The following is a 26,506-nucleotide window of genomic DNA, read 5'->3' on the forward strand; positions in this document are numbered from 1 at the left end:
TATAACTCAGCTCCACCCTCTGGCGTGACGCTCCAGCTGGGACACCCACAGGGTTCTCTCGTGCCTGCCTGACCAGTCCTTTACTGTCACTCATAACCCACCACAGTGTCTGACCCTAGCCTGACTTTTCAGCCTCTTCTCCCTCTAGTTTCTCAGGAACAAGGCTGCTCGGGCCACTGTGTGACTTCCGGCTCCCCAAACCCTCAGTGCTCAGGGTGGTCTTGCCTGTGCAACCAGCACCCTGCTCAGAGGCTCTTCCTCCCCTGCAGGAGGATGTTTCCACTCTCCGCAGGGACACCCCCTCAGGGAAGCGCTCTTCTCCCCCTCAGCACGGCAGGTGTCCCAGGCCACATCCTGAGCTGCCCCATTAGGACTGCCTGTGCCCAGGTCTGCTAGTCAGACCAGCAGCCTCAGAGCCAGGGATTATGCCCGGGTCTCCCTGCAAACCTACTGCCCGCCTCACAGCCCCCAGCCAGTAGGTCACCTGGAAGTCACAGCAAGTGCCCCACCCAATCCCGAAATCCCTTCATTTGCCAGCACCGCTGATGACTGGTCTCCAAAGTTTGGTCAGTTTCACACAAAACAGCAGCTTCCACTGAAGCTGAGGGTTTTCACTTCTGCTCCCCATCCTTAATGGAAACGTCAAGGGAAACCAAAAGACCTTTTCTCAACCCTTTTCTGATGACACATTCCCACCCACAATACTCACATGCTCAAGAGCTTTGGGTCCACGTGATTTTGTTTCCCTTATGCTAAGTGGCTCAAAACACTGCAGGATTCTTTCTCTTTTGAGAGTATTTGTTTGTACTGAGTTTATTGACTTTAATCTCTTTTTGTCTCTCTCTTGTGTCCCTAGCAGTTGCCACTTCTTACTCCCTTCAGCAGCCTCCCTCCCAACATCTAGTCTAGGAAATCATCTGTGATGAGGGGCCCGGGGGCAGTCACAGAAGATGGAACAAAGGTACAGAGAGGCTACATAATTTGCCCGAGAAGATCAGCTTCAAGCCCCAAAACTGTGTGTCACGTCCCTCTGTTTAACACTTATGCTAAACTAGTTAACTTTTTATAGATTATGGTTATAAACAGATGAGGTATCAAAATACATAGAAGGACACACATCAACTCTAAGATGTTTATTAACTCCACTATTTTGTTTCTATTTATTTTATTTCTATTAAAAAATATTAGGAACCTCTGCAGTCAATATAACAAAATGTTAATGGTTGTTAAATCCAGAATATAGAGGCGTAAGTGTATCATTACTCATAAGTATTTGTATGCTCACAAGACAAAATGACTTGAACGTCTCTCTCCCCTCCCCCTACTCGCTACTGGCTCTCACCTGAGCTCCCAGACCACACATTTAACAGCCTATCACTTTATCCACAGCTAAACTCATCAGGGTTCCCCCAAAGCTCCCTCTGCAGCTTTCCCTCCTCAGAGCACAGCAGGACCATCATTTACCTCATTAATCCACCCAGAAACCTGGGCCTTACTCCATCCTACCTTCACAGACATCATTCATCCTTTCCTTTTTACAATCTAAACATGCCTAAAATCTGTTCGTTTATTCCCGGTGACTGTCCCACTGACTGTCCCACCACTCAGGTAGAAGCCACCAACACTGCCCACCTGGACTCACGAGTCTCCCAAGTGGCCTTCCAGCTGCTCTCCCCTACTTGAGACAAATTGGATTTTGTCACTCCCGTTCTTTTATGACTCTTTTCAAACCTAGTGTTCTTAGAAGAAACTCCAAGTTCTTCACATGATGAAGGTGTTTGCCATGAAACTGTCAGCTCAGGGAGGGCAGGACCCCCCTCCTCCTTGGCCCTCCTCTTTCCCTAAGCCCCGCCCTCTCCCTCGGCCCCGCCCTCTGGCACAGCGCTGGCTCAGGAGGACCTGCTGAGCTACACCATCCTGTATTCTAATCCTGGTGTTCAATTCTTAGCAAATTGCTTCACTTATCCATACAAATCCAAGGTAGATTAGAAAGATTTTAGATGTTGAGCTAGACTATTGATTTGGGGATTTTGCACTAGCAACCTGCAATTACATGTTCTAATGATTCTGTCTTCTTAAAACCACACCCAGATTTAAGGAGTTATTTGTGGAATGTCTTCGGAGTAAAAGGGACTGTACTTTTACCGACTTTATGTTGTATAACATGAACAACCCGGACAGGGTCACAAATGGAACTGCCTCACAAGTGACAGAAGACAGGTGAGAGGCACAAAGCAACAGGTCGCAAAGACGGTAAGAGCAAATTTGTTTTGCCAACCCCCCCAAAAATGCCTGAAAGAACCAAAAATTCTGAATTTTGAAAGTAAAAGATTATCATATAGTGAAATAAAATAAATAATCCTCTTCATCAGGGTTTCAAGATCTGACTCCAGATTTTTTAGCAGGCCATACTGAATCCTAGCACAGAAAAATCAGATGGACTAGTGGTGAGTAAGTTCCAGGAAAACTGCAGTAATTCCTCCACTTGTGTAAGGACATACACTCACCTGCCGAAGGTGAATGTAGACTGCATTCTGGAGAAATTCGGAAGCTTCCAGGCTCCGCTTCTGTATGCCGAGAACACGGACAGCTTGGAAACATGCTTCTAACTCAGTCACCGGAATTCTTACACTGCAGGGGGAAAAGGAGGCCCTCAGTCGATAGCAGAGATGTTCCTGTCGTGTATCACAGGCCGTGCCTCAGGGACTCAGTGCCCTGCAGCAGCCCGGCCCCAGGCGAGGACCCGAAGCGTGGCCCACCGAAGCAGGAGGTGAACTGTGCTTGAGAAAGCCCATCCCCGATGGGGGCAAGAGTGGCTGGTGGGGTTGAGTGAACATATAAATGCCCACAGAAATATGCCTGCATTCATTCAAGTGATACAAGCAACAGTAGCAGGCTATTTAACACAATTTCAATTTTCAGCGGAAATTTTGCCATTCCTTTCCACTTGTCCCCTGCACTCTGAAACAGGCTTAGGCTCTCTCACACCTGCAGCTCTGAAGCAATAGTTGTGAAGTCATTTTACTTTGCTGCAAGTGTCCTCGGTCCCCTTGTAACTGTGTCTGTCCTCTCTTAACACAGTCGGATATCTTCCTGGATCTCTACCTGAGTTCCTTTCTCCTCCTCCTCAGATCCTGAGATAAAGGACAAGTGAAGGCACATGACCAGAAAAGGCACTGTGGACTTGACTGAAATCCACAGTGACCCCCTAGGTGAGTGCTGCCCACCCCTTACATTCGATTTTCAAGGTTCTGCACAGGGTGACATCCAGCCCAGAGAGGTGTCCCAGGCCCATTGGAAGCTACGTGGCTTGGGCACGGGGACAGGTGCAGGAGCTGGTTCCGGGGTCAGGCCCCTCCCCACCTCTGCTCCCCTCTCTCCCGAGGCCCCGCTGCCAAGCACTCAGGCTCCGTGATCTTATGTCCTTCTCTTCTACTCTACTCCAAACACTTTTCCTTTTCCTTTTTTCCCTAATTATCACCAGCTGGAGTGATTTTTCAATCGCAGTATCTGAAAAAATTTCCTGCAGCCGAAAATGAGGTCTCAAGAAGTCAAAGCACATATGCTACTTCCTGAAGAGTGCCGCTGGCTAGGGGGACCCTCACCAACACTCACGTGGCATCAGACATGTTTCAGGGTCGGCCACCCCCAACAAGAGTGTGCTGTGACCCCTATGCCCGCACAGCATCTCTGCTCACAAAAATATAGTTGGCCCACTTATCGGTTATTAAGAAGCAAAAATACAAAATTGCTCATGTTTCTTACTAAAATTATCTATGAAGCAGAAAAGGGAATTGTAATAGAAAAGAACAATTTTGACCCCATGTTAGGTCTGTTCCTTTGGCTTTAACCCTGTGCCCTGTTTTCTAGGCTCAGACTTCCTAGCTCTGCACCATTTGTAAAAGAAAGTTGCCTTTAGACTGAAATATCCAGGACAGCCTCTTCTCCTGGCCGTGATCTTGAAGGATGCTAATTCATCTGCACTTATGTAGAGATGGCAAGTTGCAAAATAGAGAATAACCTTTGTTATTTTTTTTTGGAGTTTTCACAGGGGCAACATGATTTGATCCGCATGGACAGCTGCAAGAACAGCGGATTCAAAGGACAAGCAATTCATACAGCAAGAAGTTTCCAACAACCAATCAAAACCTTGCCCCTTTTTAGTATAAAAGAAGACTCAATTCTGACTTGTGGAAGATGATTCTCCAGGACATCAGTCTGCCATCTTCTGGATCTGCCAGCTTTGCAAATAAAGTCACTATTCCTTGCTCCAACACCTCATCTCCCGGTTTATTGGCCTGTCATTTGGTGAGCAGAATGAGTTTGGACTCGGTAACAAAATGACTGCATTGGAGGTAGTATGTCTCCACTGTTTCCTCGTTTCCAATATGTAACATGCACATTACTTATGATCTAGTGCAAATAATTCATCAAAGACAACCACAAAAAGAAACTATACTCACCCAGCTATCAACACTGAACACAAAACCTGTCAATTTTATATGCTGTTTAAGAACACAACCGAAAAACCTAACATAGGGAGTTGATTCCACGGAAATAAAATTATTTCTACTCCTTCAAAACTTTTTCTTTTCTTTTCTATTTTATTTTGTTTTGCTTATTGAAAAGAAAATAAAAGTCAGATAATTTTATTTCACGTATTTTTGTTATAGCTACATACTTTAAATACTACAGAGACTTAAATTGCAATAAAAAATTGTTCATATATTAGTATAAAGATATATACACAATCAATGGGGATTAGGAATGGAGTGGATATTTACTAAAAATCCACTGCAATCCAGTCTTTTACAAGCATATCCTGGAATATAAGCTCTATTATCCAGGGGTCCTCACCCACATTCTCACTGCTGAGTCCCTTAGTAATCAACTAATAAGGCACCAGCATAGAACCATGTGATCTGTATTTTAGGAATAAATGAAGAAATTGTTTCATTCAATTCTAAAACAAAAACCCTAAAATAAATACTGAACTTATTTACAGATAAAGAAAATTGGTCCCTAAAAAAGTAAAGTTACTTCCTCAAGGTCACAAAGCTAATAAATGGTAAAGGCAAGATTTGAACTAATCTGCCTGATTCTAAAAACTAAGGTGGAAATCCCACTAGACTGGGGAGGGTCCAGCTGCGCAGCCTATCACCCTATATTTGTTCAGATCTAGCCTTAGACAGCCTGAGACAGCACTCCATTCCTATGGAACTCGAGGGCAAACGATAACATCAAGGATTTTATATCCAGCAATTTCTTAGGTCTCATGTATATAAAGTGTCAGCAGGTCAGCAGAAAATCTCTGGGAACCATTAGTGGGTCCAGACCTTTTTGCTGATTAGAAACTCAATCTATCAGGACATAGTGACCTTCCCATGAGAGGCCACATGGACATAAACTAAAGGCAGCTGAACAATGAAAACTAGCAAGACCCTGGAACTCAAGCAAGAAGGATCCCTGCCATCCCCCACCCAGTTGCCTCTTCATCCAAGTGGACACGAAGACAGAAGACCCGGGTTCTTGTCCAAGTTACACTACCATGGATTCTCACCCATAAAAAGTTACAACTCTATGCTGTCATAAGTCCTTTCCAACTCAAATATGATGACACCAATATCTCAGCAGAATATCTATGTCTCCACTTCCCCTCTTCTAATAGGAGAATATTTCTATGGACACAAAGCAGAAATCCAATTTAAAAAACCATGCACGAAGCCAGGTGAATTTCTGCTTAAGAGACTTTCCTCTCACGGTCAGTGAATGAAAACTCAGAAAAAGTGGTCCTTCTCCTTCAGCAAACGGGAGGCATCCTGATTGTGTGTGTGTGTGTGTGTATAAATCAAATATAATCGTCTGGGATGTGTACAGATTTTTTTTAATGTCACTGTAATTTCATGGGGATGAGCCAACATTTAAAGTAATTTGAATCTAGTGTTCTCAGACAGTCTCAGTCTCTTTTGGTGGAGGAGGTGAAAGGGGAGAGTAAAGGAGGAAAGAGGTAAATGAAACAAAGAAGTAAGAATACTGCTAGGGAAAGGCAAGACGTTAATTTTGTTCCTCATTGCATCACAACAAATTAGGGACTGGCTTTCCCCCGATGTCTTATCGAGCACTGAGTTGCAGAAGAAGAGGCGACAACCCATTTCTCACTGAGATTGTGGCTGTACGTGGCATCTTATAGACACAAATCATTTACACTGATCAAACACTCTAGCAGCAGGCCGTAATTCTCCTGTTTTGAGAGACAAGAAAACAGGAGTTCAAAGAGGATGTATAACTTGACAAAAGTCAGAGGACCAGTAAACTAAAGAGGATGAATTCAAACTCAGATCTGAATGCAGAGTCTGCTCTTCCCACTCCCAGGACTGGAAAATCCTTAACACACAGGCTCCCCAGCTCCCCTGCAGTGTTACTGGCGCCAAGCATTTCCCATGGTAATGTTAGACAGTTCTCACAGACACAGCGCTCTGTGCAGCCAATGACCTCCATCGGACCTTGATCATCTACCTGCCACGCCCACCAGGCTTCACCATACAGGCAGGAAAGCTGGCTTTCAAGTGCATACAAAGCCACCCCCGGGCTAACCTGGGCTCTTCTGCGGCTTCTCCAGCCTAAAGGCAGCCATGAAACTGCTCACAGTCTGTACATGAGCCACACTACCTCTCTCCATCTGTCTCCCCACCTATACTACTACTTAGCTATGACCATTTTGAGAATCTTGGAAACAAATTTTTAAAAACAGAAAAGAAAGGATTCTGGAACAAGTGCTTAATACTTACAATTTTAAATGACAAGTTACAAATTGAGTATTGACAAACCGAATCTTCCTTTCTAAATGTCAGTTTTAAGCATTTAAATATATAATAGCAAAAAATTCTCACAAAATTAACAAAAACATAAACAATAAACTGGAACAAATTCAAAAATAATGCCCATGTTCTAAATGGAGAAACTTCAGGACTATACTGAGTGTTAAAGTAAGAGGTATGAATGTAGAGACATAAACATATTGCATGGAGGAAAGCAGTTCTGTAAAGATGTAAGTTCTCCTAAGAATAGTTCAAAACTTACTAAAAACTCCCATGAAAATTCCAATCTGATTTTTTTTAACTTGAACAAAATATTTTGGAACTCTTCAGGAATAATAAAGTCATAATACTAGACAAGAAAATTTGGGATGGAAGAAAAGAATCAAAAAAAAATCAGACTGCCAGTGATTAAATAAATTTTTACAATATGTAAGATATGGTGCTGGAGTAAGGAAGGGAGATTGACAGAAAGGAACCATGAGTTCAAAAAGAGACTCTAGTGTATGTAATTATTTTGTACAGGTGGGATTTCAAATCAAAGAGAAAAGTATGAATTCAATAATTGTCCTGGGACAATCAGAATCACCTAGAAAGAATAAATTCTATTCCTGTCATAATGACCACAAGATAAATTGCACATAGTGATGTAAATATTAAAAAGTACTAATAACAGCAAATACAACCCTTTGCTCTTATTAACTCAACTTCTCCTCACTATAACAAGTACTATTACAATCACCACCTTAGAGATTAAAAAAACCTACAGAAGAGATTTATTCCATTATAAGGAAGTATTTCTAAGAATGTCAAAGACAAAACCCATAAGGAAGACATTTACTATCTTAAGAGTAGTTTGAGCCACAACAAGAATAAAAAACTTTCTGAACAAAATGAAAGGAAAAAATGACAAGAAAAAGCTCTGTGATACATGTTGATGAAGTCACGAAGTAAATTTTCATAACATACAAAGAGCTGTCACAAAGCAACAAGAAGCTCCCTCACTTAAATGTTTGCAAAGGACAAAATGAATCATTCATTTTAAAAAATTCAAAAGGCTAATGAGTGAAAAAGCTCAAAACTTCACTGGTCATCAAATGCAAACAAAAACAATGAAAAAGCACTTTTGCTTATCATATTGGCGAATATTTTTAAGATATTCTAGTTAGTGTCCATCTGTGTGAGAACAAATCATAAGCGACTTTTTCAGAGGATGACATATCAATGGATATGTAAACTCTGAAAAACGTACATACACACTGACTCAACTCCACTTCCAGGAATCGTTTCCTTTAGAAAAAAAACAATCAGTCCAAACAGATGTATCCATCAGGGCATTTACACAGCACTGTTTACAAAGGTGGGAAGAAAAACTGAAGTGAAATCATATCCAGCGATAGAGAATTGGTTACATAAGTAATTGTGCATTTTTTCATTCCCCAATGGAGAAGGAATTTCTAGAGTCACTTGAAAGGAGTCTGTGATGAATGTAAGTGTCACATCCAGGGACTAAATTTCCGGAAGCCTTAACTAAAGGAATATACATACAAGATCACAGGAATGTCTGTACAAGAAGGATGCAAGTCAAACATTCTTTCTGACAGTGGAAAGTGGAGAAAACTTAACTGTCCACCATTAAGACAATGTTACGGTAAATCAAGGCGAGCTGCGGGCGCTGAGGGAGCCGGCGTTTCGCCGTGGTCCAGGGCCTTGTCCACAGCACTCTCCCACCAAATGTGTCCGTGGACAAGAGACGACACCCGCACATCAGGAGACCCCTCCAATCTATCTGAAAGGACCGGGTGAGTCTGGAGTGGGAGGACGTCTATGATATACCCCTGAGTGAATAAAGCGAGCTGCAGAAAAACATATAGTATGGTCTCATTTTTAAATAAATCATATATACACACACCTATACATTGATTTCTCATATGTGTATATATATGTATCTCATATGCATAAAGGTCATGAAATATATATACCAAATTTTCCACAGCTTTTACTCTCAGGAAATAATGGGAAGGGAGTTAGGGGCCTTCCTGTACCACCACAGTTCTCTTTTCAGTATTTCAGTTAAGTATACTTGGAATTTAAAAGTTTATTTAAGTCCGAAGTAAAATGGACGATGCATTCCTTAAGACAGAATGCTACACTGGTCATTAAAAATCATGCCAGGGGAGATAGAATATTGTAGAAAAACATGTAATAAGCCGAATGGAAAATGGAGATCTCCGCATAGTAAACAGGGACAGAGTGCTCACTGGTTTTTATGACAGAGCTGATACACACTGACGAAAAGAACAGAAAATAAATGTTAAATTGTTAATTATTATCTCTGAGTAGCGGGACCAGGATAGAATATTTTGCCCCTTTTTTCAGACTTATTATATTAAATGCAAATTATTTTTCATCTGAAAAAAGCATTTTTAGGTGTGTAGTACCACGCATTGGGGAATAATACATGAATACTTACAGAAACAAGTAACTAGGAGACACCGCAGCAGCGCTACACAATGTAGAACGGGCGATCCTGATTAACATCGTGCAGTTACATAAGGACCCACAAAGTGAGAGCACCTGCTGTAACAGGGCGTGGCCCCCTTCTATTTGTCAGTTGTGTCTTCAGGTCTGAGGCAGTTCTGAGCACGGCCAGTGTCAGTGCTGGTGTCTGGATGGATGCTACTGGAGGTGAGGGCACCTGCAAGCGGAGAGGAAGAACAGAAACCATCCTCTGCCTTTTCTGTCTTGTTTCTTTGTTACTTTAAAAGAGAGGAATAAATAAGATAAACTGTGTATCTTCCCTACAGAAATTTCAGTAATGAAACCGTTTTTAAAGTCTTCACAGCTTATATTCTGCCTATAACTGTCTTTTCAAAAAAGCATCATATTTATTAAATGTGAATTGACTCAGTTAATTAACTCCCTGTTGAAACATTCTAGTAAAGAACATGAAATGCCGTATGTAAAAGAACCACACCTGCAGTGACTAGCACAGCTGTCTTGACGGCAGTGCATTCAGCCCGCACCATCCTGTGGTCCTGAGCTCCTGATGCTGGTAAGAGAGCACTCTGCCGCCTCAGATGGAGAGATACTGTGAAAGAGTTTGAACTCTACAATACTGACAAAACATAACTGACAAATCCCAGGCTCCTTTGAGGCTGTCATTTTCTGTTTCTGGCCAACCCCCGTCAATGAGCAGAACCACCCCATTCCCGAGCCATGGGACTCATGTGGGAAGCAGTTTTGGAGAAATTTCCAGGTATAGAATGTAACAAACTATACATAGATCTCTGAAAAAAGAAAAGATGCAATATTCTGATTTTGGAAGAAACTCAAAATATTCTCCTAAGCCTTAGTAGCTGGAAAGGCTGGGCATCTCCTAAGCCACTTATTTATTTCGCAGCCAGTGAGCATCTCCCACAAACCCTGTTTCCCTGTGTCTGCTGGGAGCCTCAGGCACACTGTTGCTGTCAATCTTATAAGTCACAGGGCAGACGCGTGTCTCTCATGCCTGCAACCCTCACACAGGCTTGCCTCCTAGCCTCACTGTCTGAACTTGGCCCCATTTTCTCACCTGTTTATTTGGTATCTGTTCTTCTGTAAGCTGCCTGAAATGCTTTTTGGAACATGTCAGAAGATTCAGTGGGTAGATAAATGGACAGATGGACAGGTGAGAGATGGGCAGACAGACAGAGAGACTCCAAGAAAAGGGGAACAAAGAAAATTTCCTATGCAGAACCCTCTTCTAGTCAGGGAAGAAAACCACCACGGAGAAGTGTGAAGAGGCAGGTGGCTTAGGACTGTTTCCTGGATTCCATGAAAAGTCACACCAAGAGAGAGGGTAGAACTATAAATAATAAAAGAAAAAAGCATGCATGCTTGAAAAATATATCTACAATATGTACTTTCTAAAGAATAGATTCAAATCAGCACGGCCCAATAACACAATCCTTGGGTATTTACAGAAGTGAGAATCCCATCTCCAAACCACAAGGCATCCCTTCGGAGCACTAAGAGTCTACACGGGACGGTCTTAAAGCCGTAATCACAAAAGCGATGCTATCCTGCCCTTACGAGGAATGAGCAGCTGTGCTCGGGCTGCCCACGCGCCATTTACACCCCACAGCACCTCTAAGGGGGAGGGACGCCTAGCAAGCCCGTCTTTGCAGGACAGCAAACAAGTCCGGGAGAAGCTAAGCTGACCTAACATTTCTCCATCTCTCAGGACTGGTCACTCCAGAGCAGGACTCGAACTCGGACCCACGTGTGTAATCACGTTACTACCGTGATTTGCGTGCTTTTTGTGTGTATAATACATTTGTTTCTGGCATGAAAGGATATTTAATAAATGATCGGTTGTCCTGTCTATCTCATTAGCTCACAATCAATGTTTATAGTGTTGAATTGTACTCTTTTTCCCTGGAGAAAGGAATGGAACGAGCGGGTGTTAGAATGAGGTGGGGCTCCATTCTTTATCTGGTACCTCATCTCATCCAAGTCCCCAACCAGGGAGAAGGAGCAAATGTTCTCTTCATCTTTTAAAGAGAGGGCTCCACTGATGGTGACTTTACTCCAAAACCAAGTCTGGGGAAAGGGCACATTCAGCAACCAGAGCAGTATCACCTGTAGGAAGGCGAAAACAGCTCACGGGAGGGCTCAGGGGGTCAGCCTGATTTAATTTCAATCGATAAAACAGTAACACACTCTAAAAATACTAGCATGCAATCGATTGGCTCTTTCTTGACATCTAGCAATTTTCCACAGCGCACATGTAAAATGATCGTGAACCAGTTAAAGGTAGTGTCTACAGACAAGAAAAATCAATGCCACAGGTAGACTGAAACCCAGGCTGGAGGAAAGGAAGAGAAAGGGCATAGTAAAGAAGTGGGGAAAGGCTGGGGAAATAAAATCATCACAAGGACTCTCAAGCATCATCCAACAATCATACAATCATTCAAGAGAGAGAGAGAGTTACTGAGGTCCTATTCTGTGCAAGATTGTAGAGCGGGTGAAGCAAGAGCGCAGCGACCATTGTGGCAGCAAGTGGCGGGGCTCAAATACACTTCTGATTGTGGTACCTTGCACACTTGTCCTCAGTATAAAGGCAAAAAACAAAAAGTAAAATAAAACTCTGTAAACTCAAAGCATTGTTGAAAAAAAAATTAAAGAAGACCTAAATAACTGGACAGACACACCACGCATATTCCTGGATCAGAAGTCAGAGCTCTTGGAATGGCAGTGCTCCTCAAAGCGATCCGTATATTCAACATGGTCTCGATCACAATCCCAGCGGGCGCCTCTGCAGAAACTGACGAGCTGCTGCTACAATTCATATGGGAATTCAAGGGTCTCAGTAACCAAATCGTACTTTAAAAAGAAGAACAATTTAAGAGGACTTGTAATTCTCAATTTCAATCCTTACAACTGTATCTCCAGGTGAGATTAGAGGCCATTGTGAAGTTATTACTGTGTTTATCCTTATTTTCTAAATTCTCTACAATGAATATAACTGTTACAATAAAAAGAATAAAAAGTAAGGTTTCTTTTAAAATATACACACCGATTCACTCATTGGGAAAAAAATATTTTAACTATAAAGAGGTAAACAAATATCTAGTGAAAAAGGACTACTTAAAAACAAGAGTGTATTTACATTTTTCATTAATTGAAAACTGAAAAGCACAAACACATCAAGTTTCTAGGGAGACCGATGCAACAAATTAAGTTATTTTCAAAAATTCTAATTGAACAATGAAAACTCAAGAAAGGGAAAATTGTGATTGACACCCAAGTGCAAACACATGGAAAGCAAAGGCCTAGAAATCACAGTTCCTTTAACTCTGATACTAACACAATAGAAGAGGAAATTCCTCACTAAGGGGACAGTGGAATCCCATGCATAAGACAGCATACACAGTACAAACTGCACTAGAATCTGAGGTGATTTTCTTAGAAGAATTGCAAAGTTACAACATTGCTGAAAAACTATAAAAACACTGACAGACAGATTAAAACACACAGTCATATATATTATATAGAAACATATGAAGTCTACTCCCATGTTGCATAGAAACACAAACATATTTGTTCATTTATGGGCACTGAATATTTTATCCCAGGTAGAATATTTCAACTAAAACAAATAATCAATAATACACTCCTCTTGTCAAATCTACTTGATAAGTTACTCTGCTATGTAACCATAATTTGTCTAAGATAGATCTAAAATTAGTGAAAAAGATCTTTGTATGGTTTCTTGAACTCTTCTCAAATTTCCAAACTTAATTTTAAAATAGATCTGAGCAGTATTTCTATATTAACTTTTCCCCCGTGAAATGAACAACACAGTCTGTTGTCAAAATTCTGTCCTTAGAATGATTCACAAGCACCGTATCCTAACAAAACTGCTGGACAGCAAGGCACTATCCAGACACTGTGACCAAACAAATGCAACACAAGGAAGACAGTGACCCTATTCTGGAGGGCTTACCGTATGTTTCAACACCAGGTATTTATTTGATTGGTTTGATTGGTTAGCAAAATAAAATCAATCAAGTACTTTCTTCTTTAAGCATTCTGTAAGTCATGACTCTGTTGTTAGTGTCATGAGAAGGAAAGACTAAAGCAAGACTTCATTAGGTCAACTAGCAACAGCCATCACTGTGGAGTGAGTAATATAGAAGTTAACTGATAGCAATGCTTCTGCCTACAAGAGACCTAAAATAAACCTACACTGATCTCTTTAAGGAAATGAGGAGATGAGGCCCCAATGAGAAAAACAAAAATTAACAAGAAATCAAAAAAGTAAAGGCTTTTTCATTAACGGTTCCAGGAAGGAGTGGAGCATGGTGGTGAGGATCACAGATACTTGGGACAAACATGAGGGTCTGAATTCCAACAGCACTGTGTAGCTTTGACACTGATATGTCAGTGAAATTTTCTGAATCTCAGTCTCCTATCCATAGACTGGGGACAACAACAGCACCCGTCTCCTAGAACGGTCCTAATAATTAAGTTATTTTATATATAAAAGGTTAAATAAAATACCTCAGATATTAAATATTACCACAAAAGCACAAGGAAAAAAGAAAACAGAGATAAATTGGAGTTCATCAAAATTAAAAACTTTGCTTCAAATGACACCATACAGAAAGTGAAAAAACAACACACAGGAGAAAATTTTTTCAAATCATTTATCTGATAAGGAATTTGTATCTATAAAAAAAAAAAAGGACCTCCTACAACTCAACAATAAAAAGGCAACTCAATTAAAAAATGAATAGAGGATCTGAAAAATATTTTTCAAGGAAAATAAACAAATGGCCAATAAGCACGAAGAAACGATGTTCAATATCATTAGCTGTAAGGGAAATCAAGTCAAAACCACTAGGAGAAACCGCTTCACACTCACTACAATAGGTTATAATCAAAAAAAGAGTAACAAGCACTAATGAGGACACAGAAGATGCAGAGGTCGCAGCCGTTGCTGGTGAGGATGTAACACAGCCTGGCCACTTTGGAAAAACGCCTGGCAGGTCCTTAGAGGGTTGAACATTTGGTTTCTGAATGACCAGGCAATTTTGCTTCCTGAGCACACACGTAAGAGAACTGAAAACAAATGTTCATATAAAAACTCCTACAGGAATATTCACGGCGCCATTACTCATCACAGCCAAAAAGCAGAAACAACACAAATGTCTATCACGTGATGAATGGGTAAACAGAGGGGCCCAGCCATACAGTGGAATATTATTCAGCAATAGCAAGGCATAGAGTACTGACCCAGGCCACAACGTGGACAAATATTGAAAACGTTACTCAGTGTGAAAGAAGTCAGTCACAATAGATGGTTCCACTTACATGAAGTAACTAGATTTACATGAAATTTCCAGCACAGGCAAATCCACAGAGAGAGAAAAGTGGCTTTCTGGGGCTGTGGGAGGATGGGGAAGATGGGAATGTCTGCATATGCGTAAGGGGCTTCCTGTTGGGGGTATGAAAATTTTCTAAGATTGACTGGGATGAACAATTCTGGGCATAGAGTAAAAACCGCCGTACATTTTAATGGGTGAATTGTTATTAAAACTGGTAAGAACAAAAGCACCTCCAGCCAGTTACCTTCCCATAGTAAATGCAAATTGCTAAATTTTATTACAGGAAGAAGAAACTGCCCTCAGCATGAAAGCAGGAGTTCAGCAAATGTGAGTTAACCGAAATTGGAAAAGAGCATTTCACTTGAAACAGTTGATGAGTGTACACAAATTATTAAGACATGACAAGGAAAATCAGTTTGACATCACGAAGAAGCATTCTGCTTCAAATGCAGATCAAGGATTCGGCAAGCCCAGCTGCTACAAATGACCAGAGAAGTAACCTGGTTCTTTAAACAAGCGCCAGAGCCAACAAGGAAATAATGGTGAGGAAAGCAGGCGGCCGAAAATCTGGAACAGTTTCCTACAAATACTTTCTCCACTGAAAATTCAAAAACAAAATGAAAGTGATGTGATGTTGTGTTGACCTCACGTGAATGGGCTTCCTTCGGTGTTCGACAGTTTTGTAACCCCGAATGAGAGACTCAGGGGAATCATCATGGCTCCTGGGAGTCACCAAATGACTGCCCACCAGCTCGCTGACCAACATCACATCTGCCAGGGTTGAATTGCAGAGAAGAGAACAACTTCTGAAAGGCACAGGAAATATAGACAAGGGAAGAAAAGGCTGCAGTCAGTCCTGGGACAGAGGCCTTCTGAGCAGAGGTCAGAAGGCTGCAGGTGAACATGAGTGGCCCTGGGGCAGAAAGGGACCACGGGGGAGCAGACCTCAATTCTTTTCTCTCTCTCCCTCGGGTAGGAGAGATAAAGTCTGCATCCTTCTCACCTGTAACTGTGGGTTCTGGCTGGCAAAAGTCTTACCAACATGGAATGAATTACTCAAGACTGTGGAAAAAGGAAAGAAAGCGAGAGGGATTAGGGAGCCAACTCCAAGAACCTCTCAAATGCTCCCATATTTATTGTGTATAATCAAAGGAAATAGTCTTTAACAGTTGTGTGATAGTAAGGAGGAACTTCGTGAAAGATGGGATGAGGCAGAGATTGTAGAATCCGCAATGAGTAAAAAGGCTTAGTTTACCTTTAGGGGAGACATGGGGAGAGGGGAACAAGATAAATTCTTTAGATATCTTCATTACAAAGCAGACCACCAGATAAGCCAGGTCCCTGTTTTGGGAATAATGTACTATCTAACAGCAAGCACGCCCAGCGTTTATAGCTGAGTGCCTGGGTCATTGCTGTGCAGAAATCTTCCACGCAGGTCCGCACAGGTAGAAGTGCCACAACGTGCTCAGAAAATATACCGTCAGCACCCCTGGGCTCCCATGGACTGGTTTCAAATTAACCAAACTCATGAGAGACTGATGCAAAGAAACCAGAAATTGAATTTATTAATGTAACAGGAGATGTCAAACTACAAACCAGACTGAAATATCAGAGTTCAACCATGAGTACAGATTCTCCTCAATAGCCCAATCACAGGCAGGCAGTCACATGACAAGAGTGGACAGAAGCAGAGCAGGAAGGGTTTCTAGATTAACTCAATGGACTAAATTTCTGTTATACGAAAAGATCTGCTGCCCAGAAGACATTTAACGCCAATCACAGTGCACTGTCCGTGGACTGTGGCTGAGACCCGACTGTGAGCACCTGTGTATCTCTCCTTTCCCTGTCCTTTCTGGGCTAAGTGATGCACAGAGGTACAGAGATCCAGGGATGCAGATACCTCTAAACACCCAAAGCCCATCCCTGGGAGCCTGGAAACCAGACAGCCAGGGTTTAAATACCAGCTCTGTCACTTACTAGCTCTGTGACTTTGGCCAACTTACTTACTCTCTCCGTGCCTCAATTTCCACATTGTAAACCTGGGATAACTATCAAACCTTCCTTACTCACTTGTTGTGAAGATTGAAGGATTCATTTCTGTAAAACGCTCAGAAAAGAATGTAGCACATTTTTGGTGCTCAACAAATGTGAATTTAATAAGAAAGTGATTTACAAATCTCCCTTCTAATCATCTTCTCTGTTTCATGGCTAGTCTGAGTCCCAAAGGAAACCATTATTTCCCCTCTTATAAACTCTTGGGGAGCACCCTTTTGTTGCATCCCACCACCTGTTTAAACTGAGGGAAGGGATGCCTCCTCCACAATCTGGTCCATGGAGAGTGTTTTTCCCTTCACACCCCTGACCCCTGGACAACGCCTAGCCCTCCTCACACTAACAGATTGAGGTGTGAGTCCGGATCGACAAGCAGGGCATATGAAACCTTTCCTTTCCCTCCAGTGTTGGCCACCATTTGGAAGTACCCGGGATGCTCAGCTCCATGGCAGGGCAGCCCTGTGCATGATGGGGCAGATCCTCTTAAGGGAAGGCTCACTGTGGCCCAGAGCTAACTGGGACTGCATGAGTCTCTAGTTCTGGGGCACAGTATCATGACACGCATTTTCCCACAGCCCTGAAGTTCATGGAGAACGTGGCTTCATCAGTAATACAGGAGAAATTTATCGCCTGCCTGTTCTTCTGTGTCATCTCTCAGTTGGCTGCTGGAGAAAACATGTGTATAGGTATTGGTTCCCCTTAAGCCCCAATATATATGAAGTAACAAAAAATTCTGTGGCTTAACATTGGTTCAAGGCGACTGTGTAACTGTCCTGACCCTGCTGATGCTAAATTATGGGTATAGGAACTATGGAACCTCCTCAAATATCTTTCAGCATAAAACCAGCTTTTCTTATTTTCCTGTTTCTTAGTAACTGCCAAAGACTGTAAAATGATGGCTTCATACAAAACAGGAGCTAAACTTTATGAGCCCTTTGACATTCCCACTGTGCTAAACACTTTACATAATTTCTAATTCTCACAATTCTGCAAAGCAGATACGAGCGTCCCCATCTCACAGACGAGGGAATAACTCAGAGCAAACTGACTCAGGCTCACGTGGCTCAGTGGCAGCACGTGCACGCAAACCCAAGACAAAAAACTACACCCCTTCTTATATGTACAAAATCACCTCCCAACAAATGATACACAGCTGCTGGGTCAATACTCAGGGAACTCAGTACACTTTTCAGCTTTAAGGTGCTCCAGAGGCCGCTCTTAGCTGCTTTATAAAATTCCGGCTCACTGGTTGCTAACACTGGAAGAAAAGACCCATTTTGCCATTGTTTGCACAGCAAGTCTGAAATGTTCACAGCGAGATGACAGAATAAGTCTAAGACATAAGCAGAATAATTTTTCCAGGTAGACAGACATAATGGACATTGTGCTATTCTGAAGCACTAAGCAACGGAATCAAAACAAAATAACATTTGTTAAACCTTCTTTTGCAAAAGGAATATTAAGACTGTTAGAAGGTGCAACAGCACCACCTATGGCTAAAAACACCTTCCAGGTTGCTGGGAAAGATGCAACACAAAAATTGCCTGTTGGATCAGAAAGAAGAATCAGATAATTAAATCTTATGTAGCACATAGTGCACTTTGCTTCGGGGAAGGGAGGTGTATTCAGTATTTAATCTGACATTGCTAATACTCCTGAATATAAACAAAAGACACAGGCTCATGGAAACTTCTTAGTAGAGGAAACAATCAAGTCCAGCCACTTCATTTTACAGGAGGGGAGACTGAGATCTGGGATCTGTCCTCCTGGCAATCAGCAGCAAATCTCTCCTAGGCCTCATGTCTTGCACTGTAGCAAAAACCAACAGATCTGTACTAGGCCTATATTCATAAAAGTCACGTCTGTATTTTTCCAACAGTAATTAATCTAGGTATCTTGCAAAATACTTCTCAAAGAGCCAGGAAAGCATACAAGTGTATTGAAATTCAAAAACATTTATTTGCACATTAAAACAGCATGAGCTTTATTCTATTAAAAAAAGTGACATGTCAAATCAATGTTTTGATATTTTAAAACCTATTAAGAGTGCAGAAAAATAAATCAAAATTTTCTTTAATCACAAAAGAGAGAAGCTTATTCCCTGAAAGTGATCAATGTAGATTTTTCTAAACTTAATGGTTCTGGTCTGATTCCTACGAATTTAAATGTCTGAGTGGATGGTTACACGGCAACATGAATTCTGAGTTGTAACAACACACATTCTGTGTAAATAATATTCAAGGCCGTCTGCTTAAGGTGATTTAACTAGTCCCTGTCTCACTAGAATGATAAAGATTTCATTAAAACTTCATACTGCACACACACACACAAAACCCTGAATCCTTGTTACTTTTAGCCATATTCATATATTCATAAATATGCATATTGAATATGCATCAGAAACAAGCCACCCTCTTTAGTATTCAGAGTTGATCCTTCTAAACTATCTGTCCTTGTGACAGCATATTTTTATAAGCAGCTCTTGGGTGCTTCATATACAAGGCGTCCACCTCTCACAGTCAAACAAGGTAAAGGGCATCACTCAAATTTCACAAATGAGGAAATGTACTTAAGCCATGAAAACAACTTACATATTCATCATCAGGAAAGAAAAGAGTAAAGATTTTACTTACAATATTCACTGACAAAACTTTCCTCCATACTAAGACTACATAGAACTAATTCAGTCTTTGTAAATTTTTCTGTCAATAAGCACCACTAGAGAAAAACAAGCAACATCATTAGCAATGGTTGGACTTTCAAAGCCCACTCCAATTTTGCACTATAATCATTTTTAATGTTTTGATTTTAGTGTTTACAGAGCACTAAAATAAAAAAATATAAAGTTTTTAACTCATTGCCTGAGAAAGCAACATTTGTGAAAATGTACAATTTTAATTTATGCCACTCTGTCTAACATTCTCACTGGTGTCTCTCCTTTGAAGGCTTCATGAAGCTGAGATCGCTAAAATCGTTCATTTATGGACTCACAGGAGTTCGGGAAACCACTCAACTTGGGGCTGATCAGAGGAGCCATTGAGAATGCATCCTGTGCAGCCTGGGTTCCAGCCCTGAGCCTGCCAGCGCCAGCTGCGTGAGATTTGGGACAAGCTGCCCCATCTCTCAACCCCTCAGCTGCAGAAAAGGAGACACTGATACCTACCCTTAAACACCTGCTATGAATTAAAACATGAGGAAAGCATTTTAGCCTTAGGTAAGTGTCCACTCAGAGCAAGCTTGGTCATTATGATGATGAGGATTACTTTTAATAAGTTAAGGCAGACCAAAAATTAGAAATCACCATAAAGGAGAAACATTTTATGTCAATGAGCATTTCCTTTTGAATGGATTGCAGAATGTTCCATTGATTTTTTTAATAAATCAAATTTTGTCCACTAATTATAGATTTACAGGTTCATGGACAAGTCTCCAGAAAAAGAATTAGAGGTCACTAACCTCTGCATACAAAGAAAGTAAAGTTTAAAAAAAATCAGGGGGGAGATTATACCTCACTTGAGAGAGTATGTGCTCAGCATGCATGCGGCCCTCAGTTCAGACACCAGTAACTCCATTTAAAAACTTTTTTTTTAAGAAATGGAGAATTAACTCAAAAAGGTGGAGGAATGCAGAACTTTTTTAGAGAATCAACTCAGATTTAAGATGGGGAAAAAATTATCCATTTCTCACAGGAAATCTTGAGAACTATGTAAACCGGATCTGAGTTGTCTAATCTTTTAACATTATTCATGAATTCATATTACCATGTCTTAAAACTGCCTGATAACCCACAGGGGTGATCCTGATCATAACAGCTGCCAACACGGATCGAGCTCCGGCTACGAATAGTCTGTTCTGCCATCTCTGCCCCTGAGGCCTCACCAGGCTGGGAGCACTAAATTCGGTCATTCATGAGCATCACGTGTAAGTCCTCCCTTTCTGCTTCTCACTCCCCCCTCACCAGACCCTCTGAGGGAAGCACTGTTATCATCTTCCCCAACCGAAGATAAGGCCACTGAGGCACAGAGACTAAACCTGCTCCAGGTCACATCGGCAATAAAGGACGTCTATAATTCTGCTGTTCTATTATTGACAAAGGAATCTGACATATCAATTCAAGGGAGACTGTTAAATAATCAAGTCTGTCAGGTCTTCACCTCAAAGAGCAGATACTATAGATTCCTGACGTAGGATGAGGCTGCCGCCACATACTGACTCAGCTTGAAATTAATATCCAAGATGAAGCAGCGGATACATGTAAATATTCACGACTGTCAACTCCGCTCTCGGGTCTGGGCCCTTCACTGCCTGAACGGGGGTGAAATCCCCACCCGTGTCAGGGAGGGAAGAGCAGCTCTTCCGGGACTCACCCAGGATTCACGGGCTGTTTCCCACCCACAGGCTGTCCTCAACGATTAAAAAGCTCTCAAGAATTTTACACCATGCAAAACTAAAAGACGTTTCTGCAGATGGAGCACTTTCTCAGGCTTAAACCTTTTTTGCCTACACTCAGCATGTGGGAAAATAACACATGACTCTGCAAAGTCTCTGACCCTCACCACTCATAGGAGTAGAATGGCCTCAGCACAAGATGACTCTTCACGGATGAGAACAAAATAAAGCCGCCCCCAACCACAGGCACTCCCAGAGACAGCGCTCAGCAGTCTTCTGCACACTCACGGTTGTGCAGCCCTCACCACCATCTATTTCCAGAACACTTCATCATCCTAGAAGAACACCCCTGCCACTAGCAATCACTCCCCAACCCCCCTCCACCCAACCCCTTGCAACCATCACCTGCCCTCTGCCTCTGCATGTGCCTATTCTGGGCATTTCAGATCACTGAATTCAACAATATGTGGCCGTTTGTGTCTGGTTCCTTTCACTTAACGTGCTGTTATCAAGGCTCGTCCAGGTTGAAGTGGTATCAGCATCTCTCTTTTTTTTTTTTTGAAAGTGTTAAAGTTTATTAGAAGGTGGTAAGTACTATCAAAAAGAGTAGAGAGGAGCATAAGTGATTGGGTTTCAAAGGGAAAAGTGCGGGTTGAGCAGTCAGTGTGGACTTCCCAGAGCAGGTGGCATTTTTCATATTCCCCTTTATTTATTTTTTCTTTTTTATTCACTTTTACGTCTGAATAATGTTCCACTACATGGAGATACTACATTCTGTTCATCCATTCAGCAGCTATGTATGGACGAGCTCCAGAAGAATGAGTGTATGAGGTGACTAGGCAGGGATGGCATTTAAGCAAAGGGCAAGATGTGCTTTCAAAAAAAAAAAGCCAACAAACAGAGGCACAAGGAAATTCAGCGCGTTTCTGAGAAAGTGCATGCTTGCTTCACGATGACTGCCGTGCAGGGCTGGGGGGCGAGTGACAGGAGACACAATGAGGGAGTCACCTGAGAATATTCCCCATGCAAGCAGCTCAGCCAATTCTCCTCCCTCATCCTGTATTTTAGAGCCATTTTTGATAGGTTTTCTATTTCAAGTAACAATACTTAGTTACACATCTGATCATCTGCATCAGATCACCTTACCTCCAAGACACAGAAAGTCATTCACTGACTGGAGCAGGTCCAAGACATAAAGGTGATGGACCAGGGAGTCATGCAGCATCCCGGCCTGCAGGCACAAACCCCCACATGTTCCATGGTGATGTCCGAAAATAAAATGCATGGAAATATCTCACTGCTTGTGCACGATATCTGCCCCCAAATTGCCCCAAAATCATGCTGGCAAAGCACTACTGAGCCCTCTCACTACAAAAAAAAAAAAAAAAAAGAGAGAGAGAGAACAGAAAAGAAAAGAATAAAGCTAAGTAGGCAAATTTAGGGTCTTCCATTGAAAAACAGCAACCATCACTGCCAGTAACTCAGCTGGAATGGTCCTGACTTCAAAAACCACTGCGCAGTTACATTGCAAACGTGATAGACATATATGTATTCCACGTAGATGATATTACAGTAGGATTTTTCTTTTCGAAATTTCCAGTTGCAACATTAACACAAGAAAGATTATGTTTCAGCTTTAAAAAAATCAATTATTTTCCACTTTCTTAATTTTGAACCTATTATTATTTTATAAAGGGTGCTATGCTGCAAATTATAAACCAACTATTTGGCTTCTGCCAACAAGACATTTATGACTTCACTATTTCAGAGCAAGATTTAATGATGCTTTGAGAAATGGGGCCTGGGGCGCTCACTAACAGCTCTTTAAATACTGACAAGGATGTGCTATTTAAGTAATGCAAAGGCTCTAACTCTACATTAACTCAGAAACCAAAGAAACTACACCAAAGCCTTACTTTATCATTTTTAAATTTTGCTATTTTTTGAATATTAAATTTCTTAAAAGATAAGATTTTTTTTGAGAAACACAGCAGCTGTATTAAATTTCCTCTCACCAAGAAAGCAATCTTTATCAAGAATAAATACCCCTATGGAAATCCAAAAGACGGGACGTTTCTAGCTAAGTGAACATGCAGATCTCAACACAAGACTAAATCCTATCATATCTCTCTCGAACGAGCTCAACAATGTCCTGTGCTACCCTGAAACTTAGCTCTTCTCTTCCAAATGTTGGCTGAGCTAAGATCATCACACAATGCAGGGAAGAAGAGAAAAGTCCACCTGGTTGCATCCGTTTTCTTCCAGCCACAAGGTGCCGCTAGGGGGTCCCCGTTAATAAGCTCTCCCCATGAGGAAATCCGGCATCCACACTGCCCCTGCCGTCCCCAAGCAGCCCCGACGCCCCTCTCCCACTGGTGGCCCCCAAGCCTGTCAATGGTCTTCTAATGTCCCTCCCAGTTGGTGGCACTTTCCCCCTCTTCCCTGCTTCACACACACACACACACACACACACACACACACACACAGCCAGGACAGCCTTCCCAAAGCACAAATTTGATTAAGTCACCCCCACTTCAAACCCTTCAGAGGCTCCCTGGTAGAGTTCTAGCCCCACCCCCGACCCTGCTCGCCCAGCCTCACCTCAGTACCCAGGTCCCCAATGACCTCAGGTGCCCCCTGACCTTCTGCTAATTCCCACTTGCCTCCAGGCTCATTTTGACGGTTTGTCAAGGAAGCCTTCCTTCCCTCGAAACTCTGCACTTTGGGATAGGTGCCCCTGCTGTGTTCCTAGAACATTCTACGCTAAGACAACTTCTGACTCTGCTAAGCTCTCAAGAAGCAATACATTTTGCTTACTACTGTGAGTCCACCCTCTCTCCCCTGGACACTCAGAATTGCATGTGTTATGAATAAATGAATGAAGGGGTGGGTCTCAAAGGGACGGGCAGAGCTGCTCTCGCCCACCCCGACCCCTTCTTTCTGTAGAACATCAGAAGCAAAACCAGGAGTACCTCTCCTGAGGGTCAATTTCTGCTGACACCATTCACTGCCTCTTCTGTGTCAATTCTAGTAAAAAACCAAGCTCCTCCTAAGCCCTCCATCCCTAGGCCCACTCCAGTGTCCTCCCAAGCAGGGGCACCCTCCACCCTGGACCACACAGTTCACTCTCCCCGAGTCCCCACCCCACAAGCCTCCAGGCCTCTACCCGGGCTGCTCCTGCAACCTGAGTCACCCTCTTGATTCCTTCTCCTGGCTGACTCTTACTCTGTCCTCATAACTGAATGTAGAGCCCATTTCTTCAAGGAAGCCCTCTCTGATGATGTCCTTTAGCTCTTGGCTGGGCTCCCTCTAAAGCAGGACTGCTTGGCGACCAACTGGTGTTTGTCCACCTGCTCCTCTGAGACCATGAACTCTTGGAGGCCACGTGGGAAAAAGGAGTGGGACGATAAGAGGGGTGGGAAGAGCAAAAAGCAAAATCACAGCCCAAGTCCCAGATTCAAGGATTCTGTCTCAGAAGAAAAGAATAAATTGTTTAATACGTATGTCATTTGGCTATGATTTTTGTGGCTCATGGAAAGCAAGAGGTTGGTGTTCTAGTCTAAAATCCAAGTTACATGCAAAGAAATGTACATATTCATATCCAAAGGAAACCAGAGCTGCTCAACAACAGTTTGCAGTTAAAATCAAAGGAACTTTGATAAAGGCAATCTCTATCTCCCTCTCTCTTTTTTTTTTTTTTGTATCATATAGTTGTAGAAGTATTTGTGTAACTAAGTGATGGCTACAGCCTATGATTCTGCACTGGAGTGTTTGGGGCTGAGGAAGCCCAGATTATATGCACTGTGTAAATACAATCACACCAACACATTGACAGGTGCCCTAATGGCTGAGCTGAAGTTCCAAAGCAGACAACCTTACGTTGCAAGACAGCTCTCATTAGAAAGTAAGGAATGCAATGTTCTGTACTCAATTACTTACGTTACATGGGCCATTAAGCGATAGTGCATCTTGTCTAATGAAACCCCAAAATAAATTGTTAACGTCGAATTTCTCCATCTGACCCTTATTTGCTAACTTTGGATATCAAACCCTCACTCCATACGGAAAGCTCAGACCTACGGTGCAGCAGGTTACATCCCGTGGAAGAAAGCCTATCAAGGGAGAACTGGAGAGTTTCCCTTCAGAAGCTGCTAAGTCTGGTTTTGCACCTGTACGTCATTTGCAACCACGTCATCGTCAAAAGAGTAAGACCTTACCTCTGTGGGGCGAAAAGCACTGTGGTGCTTCTGAACAATTAAAGAACACTGAGATTTGGGAAAGAGTCCTGAGGCACTTAAATCGTACTTTTTGTGAAAGGCTCCAATACTGACCCAATTCACCAATCCAGGTACAACATGGAGGTACCGGAATTAGTAGACAGAACATGCCCTTGAAGTCTGACAAGGCCCTGCTTGAATCCTGCTACAGCATTTACTAGCCTCGAAATGGACCAATTCCTTAACCCCTCTGAGAAGGCTTCCCAATCTGCAAAAGGGTGCTGCCACCGCCCACCTGGGAGGCACGGATGTGAATGCAACACGCAAGTAGTGAGGCCGACTGCTACCTGACACGGGGCCTGACTAGCTTCCCTCCGCTGCCCTTCTCCCCCTTTAAACTTGCCCTGTTCCCCCTGGTAAGGGTCAAGCCCCGGACCAGACTGCCCGATTCTTCTGTGTATCCCCGGATACATGTCTTACCCTTAGGAGGCCAGAAAAAGAACTATGTCCTCCAACGTCACTATCAATGTTCTTAAGAGTCTGGGTTTTTTTAACTCCTTTTTGCAGGGAGACAATTCCAGAACTGTCCAACCACCATTCTCCACTTTGGCTCCTTCTCACCTCAAATCTTCTGTCCGCTGGCCTTTTGTTCGTGGGAAAGAGAGTCCGCTAGGGTGGAGACTCCCTAGGCCTCTGTCCCTCCCTCACAGGTGAGTGTGACTATATTCTCAACACTCCCCACTCCGACTCCAGCTTCCGAAGAGGTTCCCCTCCTGGAACATGCAGCCTCTGCTTCATCCCCAGACGCGCACGCGTGGCCACAACCCTCCATTCAGATTTCTTCCTGGGTGGCCCTGCCCACCCCCAAGACCCTTAAGGATAAATGCCATTGCTCTGAAAATCCCAAACGCCACTGAGTGACACGCCAAAGCTGCATGGTCTGGGCTTTCCTCCAACCCAGGCACAGCCCTGACCCGCCTCAGCCTCAGTCTGCACCTCTCGAGATGAGCTCATCCACCTGCACGGCTGTGAACACCAGCTAAGAATGACGACTCCCAACGTGTATCTGTGGTCCTGCTCCTTCACCTGAGCCCCGGGGCCATAGACCCGAGTGCCTCTTTGAAGTCCTAACTTGGATGACAAATGGAATCTTAAAAAT

General features: G+C 42.6%; 1 long non-coding RNA gene across 4 annotated transcripts in view; it reads right to left on the reverse strand.

Annotated features, from left to right (window-relative positions):
* Window positions 1-26,506, reverse strand: part of LOC135320591 (uncharacterized) — a 120,283-nt gene that overhangs the window by 79,014 nt on the left and 14,763 nt on the right. For all 4 annotated transcript variants that reach the window (XR_010379794.1, XR_010379795.1, XR_010379796.1 and 1 more), the window contains 2 exons: window positions 9,289-9,513; window positions 2,508-2,631 (listed from right to left, as the gene is read on the reverse strand). This is a non-coding gene — a long non-coding RNA (uncharacterized LOC135320591). The remainder of the gene's footprint in view (window positions 1-2,507; window positions 2,632-9,288; window positions 9,514-26,506) is intronic.

Source organism: Camelus dromedarius, unplaced genomic scaffold, assembly GCF_036321535.1.
Source record: "Camelus dromedarius isolate mCamDro1 unplaced genomic scaffold, mCamDro1.pat HAP1_SCAFFOLD_161, whole genome shotgun sequence".
Taxonomy (NCBI): Eukaryota; Metazoa; Chordata; class Mammalia; order Artiodactyla; family Camelidae; genus Camelus; species Camelus dromedarius.